We start from the raw sequence: 16,922 nt of genomic DNA on the forward strand, positions 1-16,922 counted from the left end.
GTCTAGCGCCACGCGCCATAGTGTGGCGCCAGCTGGCGCCAAGCCACCAAGACAGCCGTGCGTGTTCAGCTTGCGTTTTTAATGTTAAACTCGAGTCGGTTAATGACTTTATGGCTCCGTTTAATTCTCATAAACATTTTTTTTATCCTTTTCTTAATTAATTAAATATAGCTATTATTTTTTTAATTTATATTATTCTTTTCGGACTTTATTTTAAATTCCAAACACCCGACATTCCATTTAATTTTTTCCTTTTTATTTTTCCTTTTTGGGGGAGAGAGTCGGATACCCTCCATCAATAATAAAAATGACGGAATTTTTGCGCAAAATTGTTGTCACACTTCTTTTGCACACACTAACACACACATAATAATAAACAATCAAATAAATCCATATAACATAAAAATACAAAACGTGTCTCTAAATGATGAGTCAAAGGCAAAGTTCTATAAAAAAGTCAAAATAAAATATATACAGGAACAAACTACGGCGCCGGAGGACGTAGGCCCATCATACCATAAAATTGCGCCGTATGTGGAGTCACCTCTCCATCGACTCCAGCTCCAGCTTCAGCACCAGTCTCCGTAGGAGGAGGGAGACTCAAGATAGGACCACTCCAGCTAGGATCAACCTGAGGCTGAGGCCGCGGAGGCTGCTGCGATGACGAGCCGACCTTGTACATCCCACCACCTCTGAAAGCCGAGGTAGCCTCTCCTACCGGTACAGCAGGAGCACCCTCAGAAGAAGATCCCGAGCCCTCAGCAACGTCGGCTCGAGCATCCTCAGAGCGACCGCCTCTACCCCCTGACGAAGTGCGACGACGTCTCGAGCTAGACCTCGCCGGATCTCTCTGCCCCTCAGTTCTCGTGCGGGTGTAAGAAACGATAGGCTGGCCCTGCAAAAAGAATTAAATCAGAAACAAGGTAAAACTGAAGCAGTAATGCAAAAATAATGAGTAAAGAAAGACTACCTCTCGGACAACATCATCCCGACGACAGGTGGTCGCGTTCCTCATCCGGACGAGCTGGCTCCGGAAGGCATCTATGCATCGGGCCATAGCCGAAACCACCTCGCGTGAAAACTGTCAGAAGAATAAGTCAGTAAAAATGCATGATATATGAACACCAAATTCTAAAAAAAAAAACTAGGCTTACTCAGCATAACACTGCCCGAGGATCACATGGGACCGCCAAGGGGTACCAGCTCCCTCAGACATGCTCGACAACCGCCCCTCGTTGAACATATGACGTGGTGGAGTGGCAGGAACGACGAAGACATCAGAAGAGTGCTGTATAGCGACCGTCTCTCCTAAGTACGCGACCGCTCCATAGGTCCCCAGAAAGTAGCGACGCTCAGTAGAATACTGTGCGGCTAATCTAGGGACTGTCCAACCGCCCCACGGTCGGTATACCACCTCAGGTCCCTATAAAAAGCATCAATCAGGCAAGAATATATCTAAAGCACTGCGGAAAAGCAAGATAAACGATAAAAGTCGTACCGAGATGATCCAGCTCCGAACACGTGCAGTAGACATGTCCACATGGTGGCCGCTCCAAGAGGCGCTCACAGGAAATCCCCTCGACGATGGTCTCATCGGCGCAACGGAAGGAAAATACTCGTAGAACCAGATCTACAAGGAGTTAAAAGTGTGAATAAATGCTAACTAATATGTAGGGCTAAACGTTATAGGGAATGATGTTTACCTCTACGACCTTCCAAAAAGCAGACAAAGCGACGTTCGTCCTAAAGGACCGGTGACGACACGAGTCCCTCAGCGCACGAACGAAGTCAGCATAGGCCAAGCTGGCCCAGTCATAAGTCCCGATTCGCTGGAGATCACGGACAGTGGGGAGGTAGTAAAGCAATGCCCTACTACCCTTGTCAGGGGAGAATGTCCCTGACAACAACATCAGCACAAAGATGCGCACACGCTGCTCTCGGGTGGTTGCATCGTCATCAAGAGCCGCTGCCAGCGTCGAGCGGCGAATCCCTCTAGCACTGAACTGAGTCGTCTCGACCTCAGCTCGGGCCCGAATAGCGATCGGCCCCAACAACTCCTCGACCTCTGAAGAGAAGACGTCGATCCCACCGTCAAACAGCAGTGGCACAGAAGTGAACTCCAGTCCTGTGATGAGACTGAAGTCCGTAGGGTGACCATCATCTCGCCCCAAGGAAAATGAAAGATGTTGGTGGTGTCCCAGAAGAACTCCACAAAAGCGCGCACTACGTGATGACCCCCGCTGGAGGCGACCATAGCCTCAGAGGTCTAAAACAGAGTAGCTAGCCCGCAAGACTCCCATAGGAGCCTCGTCTCAAGATCCCTGGCGATGTGTATCCTGTACAAATCGCCTAAACCGTCACAGCCAAAGCCGTGATGCCATGTCCTCCCGGGCTCGGTACCCCGTCTCACCCTCTCGGAAATGTGGTGGACAGGGGCAAAGAACAGGGTCCGCTCGTCCCACTCCGGAAGTCGACCAAGCGAAGTGGACGTCGTGGCGTCGTCCTCTACGGGCTCATGCTCCCGTCTAGTGTTTCGGGACAGTGAACCCGAGCCTCGTTGTCTAGCCATGCTACATTGTGCAGAATCATCATAAATTAAGGTTCTATAGTATCTAAGGTTCGCCTAGCCGCATGATACTATGTTCACAAAAACAGAGTACGTAGTACTAAAATAGATTACAAATTCAAATTGAGCATGATAACATTTTTCAAGCAATCAAACAATTTCTTGCAACACTATAGTGATTATTGTGACAAATTGAACAAGAATTGCTAGCAAAAATGTCAAGAACCAGTCACATTGTTCTTCACGACCTTAAGAGGTCCAACAATGGCAAATTGCTCATTTCTTCACCAAATTGAGTCAAACAAGTCTCAAATTACTCCCAAGGCAATATACAAACATAATCAAGCAATTTCATGGCATAAAATTTGATAAACAAAGTAAATTGAGGCATCATAAAATTCGAATTTTCATGAAATTTGTGAATATTCATGCCAAGAATTCATAAAAATGATGTGAGAGTGAGGAAAACTTACATAGATCGGGAAAATAGATGAGAAGAGCTTTGATTTGCAACAAATTTGAGCGAATTCGGTTGAGAAACGAGCAAGCAATGAGCAATTGAAACTTTCGGTTTCCTCAAGCAGTTTCGCGACGAACAGTGCAGCGAAATGAAGAGAAAATGGAAATTTAAAGAGGTTCCCGTGCTGGCGCCAGTCCCTATGCATTGGCGTCACAAGTTGGGCTTGGCGCCTGGCGCTAACACCAAATAGCTGGCGCTGATGGTTTTTCAGCGACGCCAAAGCATCCAGCCACCTGATGAGGTTGTGCTAGCCTTCTGCAACATATTTTGGGTTCCTTGGTACGCCAGTTAGCCCTCTAAGCAATTTGACATGATTTAGCAATCGGCTTGATTACATAAAGTGATCGACCTGATAAGAGATCGTCTCACTTAGCTTAAAGCGCCTAAGCATTGGCTCATTAGCAAAAGGCACCGACATATAGGTTCAAGAGCAAAAGGCACTGACATATAGGTTCAAAAGCAAAGAGCATTGACATAAGGTTCAAAGCAACGGAAGCGCCGACGTACAGGCATAGCAGAAGCAAAGTTTAGGCGAACTTTTAAAGATCGACAGGCGTGGATCTTCGGTAATTTCCTTTGGAAAATTATCGCATCAAATGAGGATGACTTTAAGAGAAGATATCTTCGACAACGTTCCCTAGCTCGCGGAGAGTTGTCACGAGCAACTGAGGATTATTTCAAGTGAAATAATCTTCGATAGTATTCCCTAGGATGTGGAATATTGTCAATGCGGATGAGGATTGTTTCAAGAGAAATAATCTTCAATAATGTTCCCTAGGATGTAGAATATTATCATTACGGAGGAGGATCGTTTCAGGCGAAGCAATCTTCTAATTTGGAAGCAGTTACGGGCGTAGCGGTTTTCAAGCGGGATGGCATTCTCTAGCTTGCAGGAGGTCATCAAAACAATCGGTTACTTTCAGAGACGTGTGCTCGACGGTGCAAGATACGCGTTTCTTAACTCTTTTATCTGTTTAACTAACGCTAGTTTTGCAAGTATCGGCGTTACATGAGTGGTTTAGGATCGCAGAACGTTCTGAATCATTCTCCGTCCCTATCGATACTTTGACTTTTGTTTTCGAAACTTGCGTTTCTCCAAACTCAGTCAAAGTGGGGGCTTCTGTAGACACCCATTTGTGTTTCCCCAAAACCAAACCCAGTGATGAGTACCTTTCACGTCGAATCATAATCGAATGAAACGAAAGTGTGGAAAGGTCTAGTGTTGCGGAAAGTTTTATTTTCTTTTCTCTTCTCTCTGTTTTTGAAAAATTATTTTTAAGAAAGCAGCCTATCCAGTTTGGTTGGTCCATGATATGGTTCCAATAGTAGTGTATTTGGATGGGGCTTGCAAAGACCTTTCCAACGATATATTATAAGCCCAATTCCGATGAATATTGAGGAAGTTATGACCAATTTACCAAACTGGGCCCCGTTTGAGCTTTATATGCGGCCCAATGATCTAGGGGAGGGCCTAATATGATTTAGGAAAAATACACTTTAATAATCCCAACTATGGGCGATTTACCTACAATAATCCCAACTATGCACCCAGTTTTCCTAGAGCAGACCCAGCCAGTCATCAACCTGATATAACAGGTTGCTTTGACACGTGGCATCACGTAAGTGGTTAAAAAAAATTAAAAATTAAAATTAAAAAAACTGAAAAAAAAACCCTCTCCTTCATTCCAGCCACCACCATCCCCCTAGCCCAACCAGATTCCACCACCCCACCTCGCCGGAACCTCCATTATCCCCTTCCACTCCACCGAAAACAACCACCTCGCTCGCGAAACCACCCTAACCTCCCTCCTTAATCCTTTTTTCGCCTAGATCCACTAGCGAAACTAATAAAGTTTTTCGATTTTCCGACGAAGGAGGGAAAGTAGGGGTGATTATTGGAGGTCAAATTGCTTGCCTATCGTGGTTGGTGGTTTTGGGAGGGTCTCGTCGCTGCGCTGCGGGTTTGCGAATGGAGCAATAGTTGTATAGGTGGCTGGTTGTTCTGGGGGTTAGGTGAATGGTCGATTGGTGGTTTAGTGGTGACTGCCGGTTTTTGGAGTTGGAGAAGGAAGAAGTTCAGAAGGAGGGGGAGCAGTAGCAGCAAGCAGCGGTGGCGATTCAAGTTGGTGGCGCTGGTGGTAGTTCGTCAACGCAGAGGAGAAGAGAGAAAGAGACACGAGAAGGAGAGATAAAGGAGTTTTGTGGGTGTTGTTGCGGTGGTTAGTGGGGTCGTAGAGGGCCGGGCAGCTAGTTTTGGTGGTTAGCGGGGGCAGGCGGCCAACATCCGTCGAGATTAGGTGGTGTGAGGTTAGGGTTTCGCGGTGGCTGGGTGGTTTGGGCGGTTTCCGGTGAGCTAGGGCCCTAGGGGTGGCTGGAATGGTTTTTGTTTTTTTTTTCCTTCTTTTTTTTTTAATTTTTATTGTAGTATTAGGCCACTCATGTACTGACATGTGTCATTTAAAAAATAAAAAATAAAAAGTTTACCCTTTCAGCAGGTAACCGATTTTTGGGACTGCTGGAGGAAAACTGACCTAATAGTTGGGATTATTGTAGAATAAACGATAGTTGGGATTATTGTAGGTAAATCGTCCATAGTTGGGATTATTAAAGTGTATTTTCCCTATGATTTATCATTCCTAATGAATTAGGAATGGTTTTAGTCTTTTAGATTCTTCTAGAAGGTTCTTTTCATTCCTAATTCAATTAGCATTGATAAGTTGACTTTGTTGACTTTTCAGAGTTTTAATCAAAATCAAATAGCATTTTCGAAGAAATTATATTATTTTATCCTCCAGTACGGTAAACTTATCGGATTTTCGAAAACGCGTTAAAATCAAACTTGGCATCCAACCCCAGGCCTTGGCGCCTTGAACCAGGCCTGGCGCCTGGCGCTAGCCATTGGCGCCTGGCGCTAAGGCTGGTGCCTGGCGCCAGCTAGCCAGGGTTGGCGCCAGCTCTGTTTCCTGAGCGTCAGACTCTGTTTTGTTAATTTATCTTTTTTGGCTGATTTTCTCTATAAATATCGTATTAAAAACTCCGTTTTCATTCATCATCTACATCTATCATTCACCGATTTACACCAATTCTTTTAATTTTCTCCTAATCATTCATCTTTCTCCAAAATTTGGTTTTCACATACAAAATTCCGCATTCACAAGATCTAGAAACACCTAGCCATATTCGAAGTTGCCTTCGCCCTAGACGTGAAATGTTTAATTTATGAGGGTTTGGTCCCAAATCTCTATTTCAATTATTTAATTTGATTGTTTTGATTTATTATTTTCCTTGAAGTTACTAACGTGTGTATTTTTATATTAGAAAGAGGTACGAGGCATCAAAGTAAGTGCTTTAATGGTTTTAATTGATATTATGATGTAGATATCATGGTTACATTGTTATTATGATATTCCTAGTATCATGTCTAGGGTATTTTTAATATTAAATATGATTGCTATGATGCCTTTTATTCTCTTCCTAATATTTATTCATGTTAGTATCATGTTAGGGTTAAAGATTTGATTTTTATTGCTTAGTAACATGCTAGGGTTTGTTATTAATCTTGTTAGTATCATGCCTAGGATCTTGCTATTTTTATTATGATTTAATATTAACATGAAAATGATTATGATTATTTGTTATGATGATTATGATTATTATTATTATTACTTTGATGATGATTATTTAATATGATATTATTATTATGGTTATTATAAGTCATGATCATTATTATAATTATTATCATGTTGCTTGATGCTTATTTATTTATTGCTTGATCACACCTATATTGCATGTTTAAAGGGAATTTGGTACTTGTAATCACGCTTAATGAGATATTAATAATCTTGTTTAGGGTTAATTGTGATTATAATTTCAAGTGATCACCAATAATAGTTTATTTGTGCATTAAATTCAACCAACATAGATAAACAGGTTTAGGGTTAACCTATTGATTGCATGTTAATCAGAAAGCGCACATGAATACGATCAGAATAAAGTAGAGGCCTATTATTAGGGCAGGTTCAATCTCTTTTAGGTTGGATTTGTACCATCATCCCCGAACCCTTATTTGGTTCTAGACCTTATGGAGTTGACGATCTCTTGGATCGTTAAGGGGTGTAACCTTCATCCTGTGAACGGTTTACAAGTTCCTAAAAAAAACTTGTTGGCGACTCTTTTGCTTTATCTTCTTTCCCTTTGGACGCCACCGTACTTTAGTGTATGATCACAATGGGGTTCAAGCTAGGGGTTAACGCTTGAAATTTATTCCCTACACTTACAGACTCTTTTTCACTTGGCACCTCAATCATCTTAGCTGAGGTTTCCCTCCATTTGTTAAAGAAAGAGGTGAAGCCTTCATTCTCTTTCTGCTTGAGGTTCTCAAGTTCCCTATGGTCGGTCTCAACTTAAATGTTGCACTTGTACCTATCAACGAAAGCGTTTTCTATGGACTCCCAGGTAGAAGTCTTTTCTTTCTCGAGAGAAAATAACCATTGTTGGCAAACAGTCTCGAGAGATAGTGAGAATAGAGAGGGGAAAACTTTCTTATCGATACCCTTAATACTCATTATTGTTTAGAATGCTCTTAAATGAAAATAAGGGTTATTAGTTGCTCTGAATTTTGGGATGTCATTGGCATTGAACTTCTGCGGAAGAAGATCTTTGTCCACCGAGACCCCTTGTGATGTAAGCCCTTGAAACTTGAAGTCGCTAGATAGCTTGCTTAGACTCTCTTGCATGAGGTCCATCTGTTGTTACTTCACGGGATCATCAATCTTGAGTGTGAGGAGCTTCAGTTTCTCAGTCACGGTAACCAGTTGGTTCCTAAGCTCATTGACTTCTTCCTGTGTTGCCATTATAGTCTTAGCTTTCCTCTTGCGAGCTATGAGTTTGTCAAAAAGTTGGACTTATACGAAAATGTTGTCTTTGATTAACCGTCCTTCCTTCCTCGACCACGTGCTGTAATTTAAACCATTTTGCGTTTAATTACTTGACTCGAATCAACTTGACTTTACGGTTTATTTGAAGGAGGAAGAAAAAAATAAAAAATGAAAAATAAAAAAAATGGGTGCATATTTTTGGCAAAAATAATGTACATATTTTAGTGTACATATTTTAGGGAACTAAGTATAGTTTTTAAATTGGAGGATTAATATCCGACTTACCCCCCTAAAAAAAATGACGGAAAAAAAAAACACGCACGCAAGACTCACTTAAACATGGTCAAAGTATGTGTATTGGTGTGTGCGTTGAGTGTAAGTGACATGCTTGGACTCTTGTGTAAGACCATGGGACTTAGTGCCTAAACTCGATTAATGACTCAACCAAGTACTATTGACAACGAAATGAACCGAATTAATTAGCTAACTTGTTAATTAGACACTAGGTTATGACTCGGCCAATAATCCAAACTGTCGGCAAAACGACAGAACTGGCGTCACATTGTGTAGCTTGGCGCAAGACGACAGAGCTGTTGCCAAGCACCACACTCCACAGGGTGGCGCTACAGTCCAGATTTTGGCACCAATACTATACCTTCAATCTGGGACTGTTTTTGGTGTTATTAATCAGCTGGGGTATGCTTAAAGTCGTACTAGGTCAATTCTGATTAAAATATTAGACTTTATTGACTCAAATTAATTAATCAATTAATTATTTAGGCAAAGTTCTTTAACTCATTAATTTATTTAATCTCAACACAAGTCAAACAAACGGTTAAGAGAAACATAGAATATATGCACAACAAATAATGCACAATTAGTCAAGTAGGCACAATATGATGCAATGAGTTTGCAACCTAACCATGGCTCTAGTTCTCTAAAGTTTGGGATATGGTTTAGTCAATAGAGGGTCCATGGTTAATTGTCCGGATGCACCGCGCGGAAGCCTAATCATGAAGGGTTGGCGCGAGTGGATCGGACACCGCGAGTTAAGAAAAACACGCTTCCATGGTTTGGTGAATTCAACATTCTCGGATGTACCCTTTGTTGCTCAGAGCGTTCAATCAGGTAGATGGAGCATGAATTCCAAGAGGGTTATGTCCATATGTAGAACACATATGGGTTTCAGAAAAGTGAGAAAAAATTCAATCAGGAAGTAGGATCCAACAAACAATACGAAAAACTGGTCGAAATTAGAACACATATTTCTGGCTCGGTATTGGGGGAAGTTTGCGCCAGCAAACAGAGACTGGTGCCAGTTTTTAGCTGTAGCGCCTGGCGCCAATGTTCGCGTCTGGCGCTACAGTTAAAAGTCTGGCGCCAATACTCTGGTCCTTGGCGCTAATTCCCACATGCCTCAGCAGCTTTCTGTGCTCGATAAAATTTTTCAGTTTTGCGCGGTGTTATTTCGGTCCTAGTTGTGAAAGATATTTCTCAAATTTCCTACGTGTAAAATCCTATGTTTTTAACTCATTACGGATGGTCTTTCCAATGAGATCTTTTTTATGCATATGACAATAATGTTAATCAAAATTACGCACATGAAATAATTAGAACGTTTGGAGTCTCATCCACGCATTCTAAATCATAGACGAAACAAATTCAGGAATTAAAATAGAAATCCTCCCCACTGGAGTCGCCAAAAACTGTGAGGAATAAATTTCAAGCGTTAAACCCCTAACTTGAAGCCCACTGTGATCAAACACTTAAGTACGGTGGCGTCCAAAAGGGAAAGAAGATAGAGCAAAAGAGTCGCCAACAAGTTTTAGGAACTTGTAAACCGTTCACAAGGTGAAGGTTACACCCCTTAACGATCCAAGAGATCGTCAACTCCGTAAGGTCTAGAACCAAATAAGGGTTCGGGGATGAAGGTACAAACCCAACCTAAAAGAGATTGAACCTGCCCTAATAATAGGCCTCTACTTTTTTTAGATCGTTTTCATGTGCGTTTTCTGACTAACATGCAATCAATAGGATTACCGTAAACCTGTTTATCTATGTTGGTTGAATATAATGCACAAACAAATCTATTATTGGCGATCACGTGAAATTATAATCACATTTACCCTGAACAAGATTATTAATTATCTTATTAAGCGTGATTACAAGTACAAATTCCCTTTAAACATGCATAAAAGGTGTGATCAAGCAATAACAATAAATAATATCTAGCAACATTATAATAATCAATAATAAATAAAAATAAAAATAATAATCATAATAATAATCATAAAAATCATAAACATGTTAAAGCATAATAGCAAGATCCTAGGCATGATACTAACAAGATTAATAACAAACCCTAGCATGTCACTAAGCAATAAAAATCAAATTTTTAACCCTAACATGATACTAACAATATTAGGAAGAGAATAAAAGGCATTGTAACAATCATACTTAATATTAAAATTACTCTAGACATGATACTGGGAATATCATAACAATTTAAACATGATTTCTACATCATAACATCAATAAAAACCATTAAAGTACTTACTTTGATGCCTCGTACCTCTTTCTAACAACAAAATACACATGTTAGTAACTTCAAGGAAAATAATAAACAAACAATTAAATTAAATAATTGAAAGAGAGATTCGGGACCAAACCCTCAGAAATTAAACCTTTCACGTCTAGGGCGAAGGCATCTTCGAATTTGGCTAGGTGTTTCTAGATTTAATGAATGCGGAATTTTGTATTTGAAAAGCAAGTTTAGAAAAGAGAGAGAGAGAGATGAATGGTGAATGATTAAAGAGAATGATAAAATTAATGAATGAAAACTGGTTGTAGGTGCATCAAAACGGAGTTTTTACGACGTTATTTATAGAGAAAATCAGCCAAAAAGATAAAATTATTAAAACAGAGCATTGGCGCATAGAAAAACGAACCAGCGCTAACGCTGGCTGTTGGCGCCAGGCGCCAACACTAGCGCTAGGCGCCAAGCGCAGCGCCAGGCGCTACAGCTGGCGTTTGGCGCTGATTTTAGAAATTCAAGCGTTTTCTAAAATAAGATAAAAATTACCGTACAGGAGGGTAAAATCGTATTTTCCTCAAAAACGCTCTTTGATTATAATTAAAACTTTGAAAAGTCAACAAAAGTCAATTTATCAATGCTAATTGAATTAGGAATGAAAAGAACCTTCTATAAGAATCTAGAAGACTAAAACTTTTCCTAATTGCATTAGGAATAATAAATCATATTAGGCCCTCCCCTTTATCATTGGGCCGCATATAAGGTTCAAACCGGGCCCAGTTCAGTAAATTGGCCATAACTTCCTCGATATTCATCGGAATTGGGCTTATAATATATCGTTGGAAAGATCTTGTCAAGACCCATCCAACTACACTACTAATGGACCCATATCATGGACCAACCAAACTAGATTGACTGTTTTCTGAAAATAAGTTTTCAAAAACAGAGAGAAAAGAAAAGAAATAAAACTATCCGCAACACTAAACTTTCCACACTTTCACTTCATTCGATTATGGTTCAACATGAAAGGCACTCATCACCGGGTTTGGTTTTGGGGAGACACAAATGGGTGTCTACAGGGGTGTTAGTTTGTTTTTGTTTGGTGATTACTTGATCGTGATTCTAAGAAAGGGCTCGTTCTTTGCTTCATTATTAGGAAAACCACCAAATTTTAAATTTTAGCCTACCCTCACCTTTTGTCCTTCCGTTACAACCTTGGGGAAAGACCTTTTGACCTAAGTGGTTGAGTCATTCATCGGTGGAGAGAAATGTGAGTTTTAGCCTAAGGAGAAGGGATGCATAGTCAAGATGACGAGTAGCCTAAAAATTCTCTTTTTTCCGGTTCCTTCGAGGAATCATTGAGATGCTCACTAGGGGTTGATATGAGAATTGTAGGAAGAACGTGGTAAGATCGTTTGGGATGAAAGTGGATTGTGAAAGATAGTTCCTATGCTTAGCATATTTATGTTTCAATCAATCTTGGGTATCTTGTGCACTTCCTTACTTGTTTAGAAAGATTTGCATTCATTTGTGCTTGTACATTTGGAAAGGTCCTTTCATGAACATGTGTTTGTTTTGTTTTTCTCTTTATTTCTTTTCATGCTTTGCCTTGTTTGTATTATTATGAAAGTTATGGGTCAAACTCTTAGGATACCCTTACGAGAGCATCACTCGTTCTCTAGGGCGATCTAAGGGTTTAAATGGCTTGTCTTTAGTTGCTAAAATTGACCATGATTCCTACAAAAGTAAGTTAGTGTATATTCTTGTTTCTTCTCCTCTTTAGTTTGTTAGAATAAGCTTGTCATTTTCACTCCCTTGGTTATGTTTTGCTCGAGGACGAGCAAAAGATAAGCTTGGGGGAATTTGATGGGTGTCATAAATGGCACCCATTTGATGAGTATTTAGGTTGTTTTCATCATCTTTTCATAGCTTTCTTGCTTAATAAATGCTTAGTTTTATGCTTTGTTGCTTAGTTTTACCTTTCCTCTCTTATTTTGTAGCTTTTATGTATTTCGTTGGTTTTCTAGCCTTTTCTCCTTTATTTTCTCTATTTCCGTGGTTGTAGGTATTGTACGAGGTTAGGGTCTTGATATTGGTGATCCACTAAGGTGGAGGAAGCTTTTGGAACAAGCTCATGGCATTTGAAAAGCTTAAGATGCAAGGAAGTGGAAATTCCAAGTCTTGGCTCTTGCGCTCGCATGCCGTGCTATCATTAAGAAGTGGTGTACCCACTAATCAAGAGCATTAGCTACTGCCACTCCTAGTGTTCATCACCATCATAAGTCATGCAACCTTAGCAAACGTACGAAGCCGCGAGAATCTCGAAGGAACCCAGCTAGGCGCGGGCACACAATAGGGAGGCGCGGGCGCACCTAGGGCTGGCGCGGGCGCACCTAAGGGTGGCGCAGGCGCACCCCTTGCGTGCGCGGGCGCACCTCCCCTGCTGCTCGGGCGCGCCTTCGTGGGTATTTTATGCTCGGTTTTTGGTGATTTCGCACCTCTATATTCTTAGCTTAGTGGAGAGCTTCTCTCTTTAGTTTTAGAGTTAGTTTTAGGAGTAGATTTTAGAGAGAGAAAGTGAGGAATTTCAATGGTGATTGAGAGATTGAAGATTCAATGGTGACAATTGTATTGGAGATCTTCTCTATTATCAATGAGCATTTCTAAACTCTATCTCATTTATTGTTTTGTTTAATATTCATGTTTATTTGATTTGTTTTGATTGGATTTTGATCTTTGATCTTTTATTAGAGTAATTGTTCTTCTTTGAGTGTTGATTCTTGTTTTCTATAGTTGTTTGTTGATTTGATGATGTTGCTAGAGTAGTTTGCTTGCTAGGGTGATGGTGAAGCTTATATGATGTGATGGATTGATGTAAATTGGGGGATAATTGATGGAGTTGATGATGTGATTAAATTGGTTGATTGATTATGTGCATGTGTGTGTTTGATTTAGGTTTGATCACCCTAGTTATTCACACTAGATTGCATTGTAGGCTCACATTGATACGGACCATTGATTTGTGGCTTGCATTTAACGATTGAGGTGTCTTTTGACGTTCCTAGCTAGAGTTTATCGTAGTTGACGCTAGTTAGACCTCTAGGAAAATAGCTTGATATGCTATTTTGGTTGCATGATTGGTTTTCCCTCGCATCACTCGACTTAATCAACTTCCTATCCCAATTTGCTATGTTCATTTCTATTATATGTGAATCCTAATCCCTAGCACTTTATTTGTTCGGTTTCTTCATTTAAGTAGATGTTAGTGTCACCTTCTTTCCTTCGTCTTTGACCTAGCTTAGGCACCCAAATCGAAAGCACTAGACATTACCGTTCCTTTGATTTCGACCCTTAACTTACTTCTATACTTGTATTTAGGTTAGTTGAGTGTTTATAAATTTTGTTTGGCTTAGGGAGGATTAGTCCAACGACCTAGTTCACCCCTTGCCAGTGAGGCATCTAGGAACTAGCATCAGGAAATAAAGTCTAGCGCCACTTATTTGACTTTAGCGCCAAGCGACAACTTCTGTCGCCAGGCGCTAAAGCCAAATTGTGGCGTCGGCCTCTGTTTGCTGGATCCAAGTTCTTCCAATACCGAGCCAGAAATATGTGTTCTAATTTTGACCAGTTTTTAGCACTGTTTGCTCGATCCTACTTCCTGATTGAGTTTTTCTCACTTTTATGAAACCTATATGTGTTCTATATATGGACATAACCCTCCAGGAATTCATGCTCTATCTACCTAATTGAACGCTTTGTGCAACAAAGGGTACATCCGAGAATGTTGAATTCACCAAACCATGGAAGCGAGTTTTTAACTCGCGGTGTCCCATCCACTCGCGCCAACCCTTCACGGTTAGGCTTCCACGCGGTACATCCGGACAATTAACCATGGACCCTCTTTTGACTAACCCATATCCCGAACTTTAGAGAACTAGAACCATGGTTAAGTTGCAAACTCATTGCATCATGTTGTGCGTACTTGACTAATTGTGCATTATTGGTTGTGCATCCTCTTAGTGTTTTTTCTAACCGTTTGTTTGACTTGTGCTAAGATTAAATAAACTGATTTATGACTGAAAGAACTTTGCCTAATTAATTAATTAATTAATTAGAGTAATTAAAGTCTAATAATTTAATCAGACTTGACTTAGTACGACTTTAGGCATACCCTGTAAAGTAATAATACCGAAAGCAGTTCCAGATCGACGTTCCAGTAATGGCGCCAAGATTAAAACTGCAGCGCCACTCTGTGGAGCGTAGCGCCTAGCGACAATCCTGTCGGCTGGTGCTACACTGCAAGGAGAAGCGCCAGTCCGGTTTGTTGCTCGAGTCATCACCTTATGTATATTTGAACAGTTTGCTAGTCAATTCAGTTAATTTTTACTGGTAATACTACCGTGTCAAGTTATTAATCGAGTCTAAGCACTAATTCCCATGGTCTTACACAAGAGTCAAAGCATGTGACTTACACTCACCATATAAAGCACACACCAATACACACTTTGACCATGTCTAAGGGAGTCTTGTATGCGCGTATTTTCCGTCATTTTTTTTAGGGGGGTAAGTCGGATATCATTCCTCCAATTAAACCACTTGTTTGAACCCTATACTTAACTCCCAAAAATGTATACCTTATTTTCGCTGAAAATATGCACCCTAATATGCACCCTATTTTTGCTTTTTTTCTTTTTCAAAACGTAAAGTCAAAGTCAATTTGAGTCAAGTCATTAAAACAAAATGGTTTAATTTACAGCGCGTGGTCAAGAAAAGAAGGGCGTTTGATCAAAGACAACCTTTTTATTCGAGTTCAACTTTTCGACAAACCAATCGCTTGTAAAAGGAAAGCTAAGACAATAATGGCAACTCAAGAGGAAGTTAATGAACTTAGGAACCAATTGATTACTGTGACTGAGGCGTTAAAGGTTTTAACCCTCAAAATTAATGAGCCTGTGAAGTAACAACAGATGGACCTCATGCAAGAAAGTCTAAGCAAACTGTCTAGTGGCTATAAGTTTCAAGGAATTAGCTCACAATGGGTCTCGGTGGAAAAGGATCTTCTTCCGCAGAAGTTCAATGCCAACGACATCCCGAAATTCAAAGCAACGGACAACCCTTACCTTCACCTAAGTGCCTTCGAAACAATAATGAGCATCAAGGGTATTGACAAAAAGGTTTTTCCCTCTTTGTTCTCTCTATCTCTTGAAACCGTTTGCCAACAATGGTTCTTCTCTCTTGACAAAGAAAGACCCTCTACTTGGGAGTCTATAGTAAACGCTTTCATTGAAAGATACAAGTGAAACATTCAAGTTGAAACTGACTTTAGGGAACTTTAAATCCTCAAGCAGAAGGAGAATGAAGGTTTCACTTATTTCTTCAACAAATGGAGAGAAACCTCTGCTAAGATGATTGAAGTACCAAGTGAAAAAGAATTTGTAAGGTTATTCATCAAGAACCTTCAAGAGAAGTACTCCAAGCATCTCAAATACCAGAATAATCTCCATACCTTCAAGGCCGTCTATGATATTAGAATCAATATTGAAGACGGCCTGACTAAGCTGAAAGCTACTAACAGTAACTCTAATAGTGGCTGGAAAGGCAAGAAGAACGACAATCCTTCTTCTTCCAAAACCACCCACTCAAACAATGTTAGTACCTTTAACTTAAGTGAAGTCCTTGCTATGAATAATCAAGGACAAAAGAAACCATTTAGGAGGAACTTTACTCCTATAGGTATGAGTTGTGACACCACATTTAACCGATTAAATGCAAAAGGTTTTATAACTCCTATTGGACCATTTAGGGACCCACTGGTCGAGAAAAGGACAGCTAATTGGAACCCCAATGCACATTGCAAATATCACCAAGGTAGGGACCATCTTACTGAAAATTGTTGGAAGCTTAAGGAAGCTATCCAAGATTTAATCGATAACAACAAACTACCATTGCCTCCTGCCAGTAAGAAGCCGAGCATTGATAATGCACCTCTCGCTCACTCCTTGGCCATCTCTGATGAGGAAAACGAGGTTGATCCCTCATCTCTCATTAGGCCTATCGAAGAAATCCATGCTATTGAAGAAGACGAGGAGATCTTTTTCGATGCCATGGATGACTTTCCTGAATTAGCATGTAAAGAGGATATACAATTTCTTACATTGTCCATGTTGGAGGGATCAAACTTGCTGCGTGAAGCTCTCGAAGTTGTGAAGAAACAATTAAAAGAGCTTTAGGAAAAATGTGACAAGGTCCCATCCACGAAGAAGAAGCCCTTCTCTCTACAAGTAATTGACAGACCCAAGAAGAGTAAAAGACTCTATACTCCAATTGGGATTTCATATGCTAAAATGTTCCAAAATGCTCTCTGAGAGTGGCAAGGTCAAACCTCTTGAACCGAGACCATTTGAATCGCTAAAAAGGACAGATAGG

This window comes from Chenopodium album, chromosome 2, assembly GCF_948465745.1.
Source record: "Chenopodium album chromosome 2, dcCheAlbu1.1, whole genome shotgun sequence".
Taxonomy (NCBI): domain Eukaryota; kingdom Viridiplantae; phylum Streptophyta; class Magnoliopsida; order Caryophyllales; family Amaranthaceae; genus Chenopodium; species Chenopodium album.